General features: G+C 51.9%; 1 protein-coding gene across 1 annotated transcript in view; it reads right to left on the bottom strand.

The window, feature by feature from the left end:
* Positions 1 to 10,000, bottom strand: part of kif13a (kinesin family member 13A) — a 77,967-nt gene that overhangs the window by 22,822 nt on the left and 45,145 nt on the right. The window lies entirely within an intron of this gene.

The raw sequence follows: 10,000 nt of genomic DNA, 5'->3' as shown, positions 1-10,000 counted from the left end.
AGCCACAGTGTGAGGCCCTAGGAGCCAAGTCAAAGTTAATCCTCTTTCTCAAAGTGTATTGAAAAAAAGTCCCAAACTCTATCAGGAAATGGAATGGCTCCCAGGCTCAGAGCCTTTAATGTTGAGATGACATCACCATGATCAAACTACCCACCCAGCACCATAACGACCACACACATGCAGACTCCACCCCCATTCCTGAGCTCAACTCCCCTGGCATGCTAAATGAGTCATGCATGGATGCAGCAATGCGTTGGTTATGTGATTGAGTGTGGTACAACAAGTCTCCTGCAGCAGCTCTTGAGTGGCGGGTTGAGAAGCAGACAGGAAGGAAGTTAGTGTGTTGGTTAAACCTGAGGGGTGGTAGGACCGAGGGACAGACTGGAACACAGACAGACAGACACCAGGGCACTGTGGAGTGGGAGGAAAGAAACTCAGAATATGAGTGATCTATCTGGGCCTGGGGTGCTGCCTTAAAAAGATGTTCTAATCCTTGTCTTTGTTTGGATGACATTATTTAGTTGGACCAGTGCCATCCAAAATTGTGCTTGGAGGCAAGAGTTCTCCTCCAAAAGTACACAACATTATCCAATCATGTTCCACTCTGTGAGGCCGGACCTAGGACTAGGAGTTTGTCCTGACCACTAGACCTGACTAGGGAAAACTACCCCCTACTCCTCTAGCCTCCTGTCTCCTACCCCCTACTCCTCTAGTCTCCTGTCTCCCACCCCCTACTCCTCTAGCCTCCTGTCTCCCACCCCTCTAGCCTCCTGTCTCCTACCCCTCTAGTCTCCTGTCTCCTACCCCCTACTCCTCTAGCCTCCTGTCTCCCACCCCCTACTCCTCTAGCCTCCTGTCTCCTACCCCCTACTCCTCTAGTCTCCTGTCTCCTACCCCCTACTCCTCTAGTCTCCTACCCCCTACTCCTCTAGCCTCCTGTCTCCTACCCCTCTAGTCTCCTGTCTCCTCCCCCCTACCCCTCTAGTCTCCTGTCTCCTACCCCTCTAGTCTCCTGTCTCCTACCCCTCTAGTCTCCTGTCTCCCACCCCCTACTCCTCTAGCCGCCTGTCTCCTAACCCCTACTCCTCTAGTCTCCTGTCTCCTACCCCTTACTCCTCTAGTCTCCTGTCTCCTACCCCCTACTCCTCTAGTCTCCTGTCTCCTACCCCCTACTCCTCTAGCCTCCTGTCTCCTACCCCTCTAGTCTCCTGTCTCCTCCCCCCTACCCCTCTAGTCTCCTGTCTCCTACCCCTCTAGTCTCCTGTCTCCTGTCTCCTACCCCTCTAGTCTCCTGTCTCCCACCCCCTACTCCTCTAGCCGCCTGTCTCCTAACCCCTACTCCTCTAGTCTCCTGTCTCCTACCCCCTACTCCTCTAGTCTCCTGTCTCCTACCCCCTACTCCTCTAGCCTCCTGTCTCCTACCCCCTACTCCTCTAGTCTCCTGTCTCCTACCCCCTACTCCTCTAGCCTCCTGTCTCCTACCCCCTACTCCTCTAGTCTCCTGTCTCCTCCCCCCTACCCCTCTAGTCTCCTGTCTCCTACCCCTCTAGTCTCCTGTCTCCCACCCCCTACTCCTCTAGTCTCCTGTCTCCTACCCCCTACTCCTCTAGCCTCCTGTCTCCTACCCCCTACTCCTCTAGCCTCCTGTCTCCTACCCCCTACTCCTCTAGTCTCCTGTTTCCTACCCCCTACCCCTCCAGTCTCCTACCCCCTACTCCTCTAGCCTCCTACCCCCTACCCCTCTAGTCTCCTGTCTCCTACCCCTCTAGTCTCCTGTCTCCTACCCCCTACTCCTCCTGTCTCCTACCCCTCTAGTCTCCTGTCTCCCACCCCCTACTCCTCTAGCCGCATGTCTCCTAACCCCTACTCCTCTAGTCTCCTGTCTCCTACCCCCTACTCCTCTAGTCTCCTGTCTCCTACCCCCTACTCCTCTAGCCTCCTGTCTCCTACCCCCTACTCCTCTAGTCTCCTGTCTCCTACCCCCTACTCCTCTAGCCTCCTGTCTCCTACCCCCTACTCCTCTAGTCTCCTGTCTCCTACCCCCTACTCCTCTAGCCTCCTGTCTCCTACCCCCTACTCCTCTAGTCTCCTGTCTCCTCCCCCCTACCCCTCTAGTCTCCTGTCTCCTACCCCTCTAGTCTCCTGTCTCCCACCCCCTACTCCTCTAGTCTCCTGTCTCCTACCCCCTACTCCTCTAGCCTCCTGTCTCCTACTCCTCTAGCCTCCTGTCTCCTACCCCCTACTCTTCTAGTCTCCTGTTTCCTACCCCCTACCCCTCTAGTCTCCTGTCTCCTACCCCCTACTCCTCTAGCCTCCTACCCCCTACCCCTCTAGTCTCCTGTCTCCTACCCCCTACCCCTCTAGTCTCCTACCCCCTACTCCTCCTGTCTCCTACCCCTCTAGTCTCCTGTCTCCCACCCCCTACTCCTCTAGCCGCCTGTCTCCTAACCCCTACTCCTCTAGTCTCCTGTCTCCTACCCCCTACTCCTCTAGTCTCCTACCCCCTACTCCTCTAGCCTCCTGTCTCCTACCCCCTACTCCTCTAGTCTCCTGTCTCCTACCCCCTACTCCTCTAGCCTCCTGTCTCCTACCCCCTACTCCTCTAGTCTCCTGTCTCCTCCCCCCTACCCCTCTAGTCTCCTGTCTCCTACCCCTCTAGTCTCCTGTCTCCCACCCCCTACTCCTCTAGTCTCCTGTCTCCTACCCCCTACTCCTCTAGCCTCCTGTCTCCTACCCCCTACTCCTCTAGCCTCCTGTCTCCTACCCCCTACTCCTCTAGTCTCCTGTTTCCTACCCCCTACCCCTCTAGTCTCCTGTCTCCTACCCCCTACTCCTCTAGCCTCCTACCCCTCTAGTCTCCTGTCTCCTACCCCCTACCCCTCTAGTCTCCTGTCTCCTACCCCCTACTCCTCCTGTCTCCTACCCCTCTAGTCTCCTGTCTCCCACCCCCTACTCCTCTAGCCTCCTGTCTCCTACCCCCTACTCCTCTAGCCTCCTGTCTCCTACCCCCTACTCCTCTAGCCTCCTACCCCCTACTCCTCTAGCCTCCTGTCTCCTACCCCCTACTCCGCTAGCCTCCTGTCTCCTACCCCCTACTCCTCTAGTCTCCTACCCCCTACTCCTCTAGTCTCCTGTCTCCTACCCCCTACTCCTCTAGCCTCCTGTCTCCTACCCCCTACTCCGCTAGCCTCCTGTCTCCTACCCCCTACTCCTCTAGTCTCCTACCCCCTACTCCTCTAGCCTCCTGTCTCCTACCCCCTACTCCTCTAGTCTCCTACCCCCTACTCCTCTAGCCTCCTGTCTCCTACCCCCTACTCCTCTAGTCTCCTACCCCCTACTCCTCTAGTCTCCTACCCCCTACTCCTCTAGCCTCCTGTCTCCTACTCCTCTAGCCTCCTGTCTCCTACCCCCTACTCCTCTAGTCTCCTGTCTCCTACCCCCTACTCCTCTAGTCTCCTGTCTCCTACCCCCCTGTTTCCTACCTCTCTAGTCTCCTGTCTCCTACCCCCTACTCCTCTAGCCTCCTGTCTCCTACCCCCTACTCCTCTAGTCTCCTGTCTCCCACCCCCTACTCCTCTAGCCGCCTGTCTCCTAACCCCTACTCCTCTAGTCTCCTGTCTCCTACCCCCTACTCCTCTAGTCTCCTGTCTCCTACCCCCTACTCCTCTAGCCTCCTGTCTCCTACCCCCTACTCCTCTAGTCTCCTGTCTCCTACCCCCTACTCCTCTAGCCTCCTGTCTCCTACCCCCTACTCCTCTAGTCTCCTGTCTCCTCCCCCCTACCCCTCTAGTCTCCTGTCTCCTACCCCTCTAGTCTCCTGTCTCCCACCCCCTACTCCTCTAGTCTCCTGTCTCCTACCCCCTACTCCTCTAGCCTCCTGTCTCCTACCCCCTACTCCTCTAGCCTCCTGTCTCCTACCCCCTACTCCTCTAGTCTCCTGTTTCCTACCCCCTACCCCTCCAGTCTCCTACCCCCTACTCCTCTAGCCTCCTACCCCCTACCCCTCTAGTCTCCTGTCTCCTACCCCTCTAGTCTCCTGTCTCCTACCCCCTACTCCTCCTGTCTCCTACCCCTCTAGTCTCCTGTCTCCCACCCCCTACTCCTCTAGCCGCATGTCTCCTAACCCCTACTCCTCTAGTCTCCTGTCTCCTACCCCCTACTCCTCTAGTCTCCTGTCTCCTACCCCCTACTCCTCTAGCCTCCTGTCTCCTACCCCCTACTCCTCTAGTCTCCTGTCTCCTACCCCCTACTCCTCTAGCCTCCTGTCTCCTACCCCCTACTCCTCTAGTCTCCTGTCTCCTACCCCCTACTCCTCTAGCCTCCTGTCTCCTACCCCCTACTCCTCTAGTCTCCTGTCTCCTCCCCCCTACCCCTCTAGTCTCCTGTCTCCTACCCCTCTAGTCTCCTGTCTCCCACCCCCTACTCCTCTAGTCTCCTGTCTCCTACCCCCTACTCCTCTAGCCTCCTGTCTCCTACTCCTCTAGCCTCCTGTCTCCTACCCCCTACTCTTCTAGTCTCCTGTTTCCTACCCCCTACCCCTCTAGTCTCCTGTCTCCTACCCCCTACTCCTCTAGCCTCCTACCCCCTACCCCTCTAGTCTCCTGTCTCCTACCCCCTACCCCTCTAGTCTCCTACCCCCTACTCCTCCTGTCTCCTACCCCTCTAGTCTCCTGTCTCCCACCCCCTACTCCTCTAGCCGCCTGTCTCCTAACCCCTACTCCTCTAGTCTCCTGTCTCCTACCCCCTACTCCTCTAGTCTCCTACCCCCTACTCCTCTAGCCTCCTGTCTCCTACCCCCTACTCCTCTAGTCTCCTGTCTCCTACCCCCTACTCCTCTAGCCTCCTGTCTCCTACCCCCTACTCCTCTAGTCTCCTGTCTCCTCCCCCCTACCCCTCTAGTCTCCTGTCTCCTACCCCTCTAGTCTCCTGTCTCCCACCCCCTACTCCTCTAGTCTCCTGTCTCCTACCCCCTACTCCTCTAGCCTCCTGTCTCCTACCCCCTACTCCTCTAGCCTCCTGTCTCCTACCCCCTACTCCTCTAGTCTCCTGTTTCCTACCCCCTACCCCTCTAGTCTCCTGTCTCCTACCCCCTACTCCTCTAGCCTCCTACCCCTCTAGTCTCCTGTCTCCTACCCCCTACCCCTCTAGTCTCCTGTCTCCTACCCCCTACTCCTCCTGTCTCCTACCCCTCTAGTCTCCTGTCTCCCACCCCCTACTCCTCTAGCCTCCTGTCTCCTACCCCCTACTCCTCTAGCCTCCTGTCTCCTACCCCCTACTCCTCTAGCCTCCTACCCCCTACTCCTCTAGCCTCCTGTCTCCTACCCCCTACTCCGCTAGCCTCCTGTCTCCTACCCCCTACTCCTCTAGTCTCCTACCCCCTACTCCTCTAGTCTCCTGTCTCCTACCCCCTACTCCTCTAGCCTCCTGTCTCCTACCCCCTACTCCGCTAGCCTCCTGTCTCCTACCCCCTACTCCTCTAGTCTCCTACCCCCTACTCCTCTAGCCTCCTGTCTCCTACCCCCTACTCCTCTAGTCTCCTACCCCCTACTCCTCTAGCCTCCTGTCTCCTACCCCCTACTCCTCTAGTCTCCTACCCCCTACTCCTCTAGTCTCCTACCCCCTACTCCTCTAGCCTCCTGTCTCCTACTCCTCTAGCCTCCTGTCTCCTACCCCCTACTCCTCTAGTCTCCTGTCTCCTACCCCCTACTCCTCTAGTCTCCTGTCTCCTACCCCCCTGTTTCCTACCTCTCTAGTCTCCTGTCTCCTACCCCCTACTCCTCTAGCCTCCTGTCTCCTACCCCCTACTCCTCTAGTCTCCTGTCTCCTACCCCCTACTCCTCTAGCCTCCTGTCTCCTACCCCCTACTCCTCTAGCCTCCTGTCTCCTACCCCCTACTCCTCTAGCCTCCTGTCTCCTACCCCCTACTCCTCTAGTCTCCTGTCTCCTACCCCCTACTCCTCTAGCCTCCTGTCTCCTACCCCCTACTCCTCTAGTCTCCTGTCTCCTACCCCCTACTCCTCTAGTCTCCTGTCTCCTACCCCCTACTCCTCTAGTCTCCTGTCTCCTACCCCCTACTCCTCTAGTCTCCTGTCTCCTACCCCCTACTCCTCTAGTCTCCTGTCTCCTACCCCCTACTCCTCTAGCCTCCTGTCTCCTACCCCCTACTCCTCTAGTCTCCTGTCTCCCACCCCCTACTCCTCTAGGCTCCTGTCTCCTGTTTCCCACCCCCTGCGCACCCTTCTTAGTGGCGCCCACAGTCTGCAAGCACATGACCAGAAGCTGGTTTCCATCCATCATGCCTCGTCATCATTGGCAGTAGTTAGGGTTTAACATTTCTGGGAAATCTAAAACAATTCCAAGGTTTTCCAGAAATCCCAGTTGGACGATGCCTGGATTTCCTGTTTATTCAATCTGGAAAAACTAGGATTTTTGTTTTTTAAGTTATGGGAATGTTGCTACCCTCGCTGTAGTAGGAGGCAGCACCGTCCATCATGCAGCAGCAGTAGCAGTAGCAGCAGCAGCAACAGCAGACTGAGGAGTTACAGTATACCTGATAACTATCCATATCTCCATCCTCCTCCTCCCTCTGGCAGGACAGAATACAGCACAGTACAGTACACTCAGTCAGACAGGCAGACAGACAGACAGACAGGAGTAGTAGTAGCCTACACACCTCTCCACTGTCTGCAAGTCGCTCTGGATAAGAGCGTCTGCTAAATGACCAAAATGTCCAATGTAAATCCACTAGAACTCTGGGTAAGGGTCAGTGGCACTGGAGATGTCACTGGCTGACTAACCACATGGTTCTATTTCCTCTGGAAAAGTGTGTAGCAGTGGGGGGGAAAAGGCTGCTTCTCCGTCCTTCTACATAAAAATGACCTCCCAGATCATTTGTATGTAGAATGACTGAGAAGCTCAGTTCTGTTGACTTTTTTAAAGGACATTGTACTCCAAAATGAATGAATTAAAAAAAATATTTAACCTTTATTTAACCAGGAAGGGCTCATTGAGATTTAAAATCTCTTTTTCAAGAGCGTCATTATTTAAACCAAATTGAACATGTTTCATTATTTATTTGAGACTAAATTGATTATATTGATGTATTATATTAAGTTAAAATAAAAGTGTTCATTGTTCATTCAGTATTGTTGTAATTGTCATTATTACAAATATATATATAATAATCGGCATCGGCTTTTTTTGGTCCTCCAATAATCGGTATCGGCGTTGAAAAATCATAATCGGTCGACCTCTAGTCCATACTATCAGGTATGCTATTAGCAATAGGCATGATCACCTGTAGCCCAACTGATGCAGCATGGTGGCTATAAATAACTAGGCTGAAGCATGGGGTTGTCTATCTGCATTTCCCCTATTGGTCTAATCACTAGCTAGATCTCAGATGTGATCTTTTAACTAGATAGCATCCTATTGATGCATTTGATGTCCCATATAATGTAGGCTTATCTGTTAGGGTAACGTGGGGTAAACCATCACCCGGGGTAACGCACCCCCTGCCTGTACTTCTCACAGAAACCACTTCAAGTCACCATTTTCCCTGGTTGCTACTACTCTAAAAGTGTAATCTGTCTCATAAAAAAAAAAACACTCCCAAAACATGATTTTGAGGCAGGGTGGACGCATGTTTAGGAGTTGAGAAATAAATAAAGACAGAATGGAAAGCTGGGACCCTCCTCTCTTTAATAAAAGCCAATGAATCTACTGTTTTCCCCATGATTAAAATAATTGTTGTGCATTGACTGGTCGTCAGTATGCATGTTTCCCTCCCTATGGCACTCGTAACTTGAATGCGTTTCGAGACTCATTTCTTTCTCACATAGAACACACAACAACAAGCTGACGAGGTACAGTCGAAGTCGGAAGCTTACATACACCTTTGCCAAATACATTTAAACTCAGTTTTTCACAATTCCTGATATTTAATCCAAGTAAAATTTCCCTGTCTTAGGTCAGTTAGGATCACCACTTTATTTTAAGAATGTGAAATGTAAGAATAATAGTAGAGAGAATTATTTATTTCAGCTTTTATTTCCTTCATCACATTACCAGTGGGTCAGAAGTTTACACCATTAGTATTTGGTAGCATTGCCACTAAATTGTTTAACTTGGGTCAAACGTTTCGGGTAGCCTTCCACAATAAGTTGGGGGAATTTTGGCCCATTCCTCCTGACAGAGCTGGTGTAACTGAGTCAGGTTTGTAGGCCTCCTTGCTCGCACACACTTTTTCAGTTCTGCCCACAAATTGTCTATAGAATTGAGGTCAGGGCTTTGTGATGGCCACTCCAATACCTTGACTTTGTTGTCCTTAAGCCATTTTGCCACAAGTGTGGAAGTATGCTTGGGATCATTGTCCATTTGGAAGACCCATTTGCAACCAAGCTTTAACTTCCTGACTGATGTTTTGAGATGTTGCTTCAATATATCCACATAATTTTCCTGCCTCATGATGCCATCTATTTTGTGAAGTGCACCAGTCCCTCCTGCAGCAAAGCACCCCCACAACATGATGCTGCCACCCCCGTTCTTCACGGTTGGGATGTTGTTCTTCGGCTTGCAAGCCTCCCCCTTTTTCCTCCAGATGGTCATTATGGCCAAACAGTTCTATTTTTGTTTCATCAGACCAGAGGACATTTCTCCAAAAAGTACGATCTTTGTCTCCATGTGCAGTTGCAAACCGTAGTCTGGCTTTTTTTATGGCGGTTTTGGAGCAGTGGCTTCTTCCTTGCTGAGCGGCCTTTCAGGTTATGTCGATATAGGACTCGTTTTACTGTGGATATAGATACTTTTGCACCTGTTTCCTGAAGCATCTTCACAAGGTCTTTTTCTGTTGTTCTGGGATTCATTTGCACTTTTCGCACCAAAGTACGTTCATCTCTAGGAGACAGAACGCGTCTCCTTCCTGAGCGATATGACGGCTGCTTGGTCCGATGGTGTTTATACTTGCGCACTATTGTTTGTACAGATGAACGTGGTACCTTCAGGTGTTTGGAAATTGCTCCCAAGGATGAACCAGACCTGTGGAGGTCCACATTTTTTTTCTGAGGTCTTGGCTGATTTCTTTTGATTTTCCCATGATGTCTAGCAAAGAGGCACTGAGTTTGAAGGTAGGCCTTGAAATACATCCACAGGTACACCTCCAATTGACTCAAATTATGTCAATTAGCCTATCAGAAGCTTCTAAAGCCATGACATAATTTTCTGGAATTTTCCAAGCTGTTTAAAGGCACAGTCAACTTAGTGTATTGTAAACTTCTGACCCACTGGAATTGTGATACAGTGAATTATAAATGAATTATAAGTCTGTAAACAATTGTTGGGAAAATGACTTGTGTCATGCACAAAGTAGATATCCTAACCGACTTGCCAAAACTATAGTTTGTTAACAAGAACTTTGTGGAGTGGTTGAAAATTGAGTTTGAATGACTCTAAGTTTATGTAAACTTCCAACCTCAACTGTACATAGATTCTATTCATGACTCGTTTTGCTTGAAGAGGAAAAGTGAATGTAGAATGTTCTAGCATCTTCAAAGTTCGCCTCGGCAGAAATATTTGTTTTATGTTACATATTTTTGGGGGGGCGTGGCAGCAACGATTTTGGTGTGGCGCAGCGGAAACGCTGTAGTCAACTTAAGGTGAAAAATTGTAGTCCAACTAGAGCCATGTCAGTAGGCCCAGAACCAGAATCACCACAGCTAGTCACACCACCACCACCATCACCACCACCACCATCATCACCACCACCACCACCACCATCACTACCACCACCACCACCACCACCATCACTACCACCACCATCATTACCACCACCACCACCACCACCACCATCACTACCACCACCACCATCACCACCATCACTACCACCACCACCACCACCACCACCATCACTACCACCACCATCATTACCACCACCACCACCACCATCACTACCACCACCACCATCACTACCACCACTACCATCACTACCACCACCACCACCACC

This window comes from Salvelinus namaycush, chromosome 37 (genome assembly GCF_016432855.1).
Source record: "Salvelinus namaycush isolate Seneca chromosome 37, SaNama_1.0, whole genome shotgun sequence".
Taxonomy (NCBI): Eukaryota; Metazoa; Chordata; class Actinopteri; order Salmoniformes; family Salmonidae; genus Salvelinus; species Salvelinus namaycush.
Note: the sequence above shows the minus strand (reverse complement) of the source record. Positions and strands in the feature narration are given on the sequence as shown.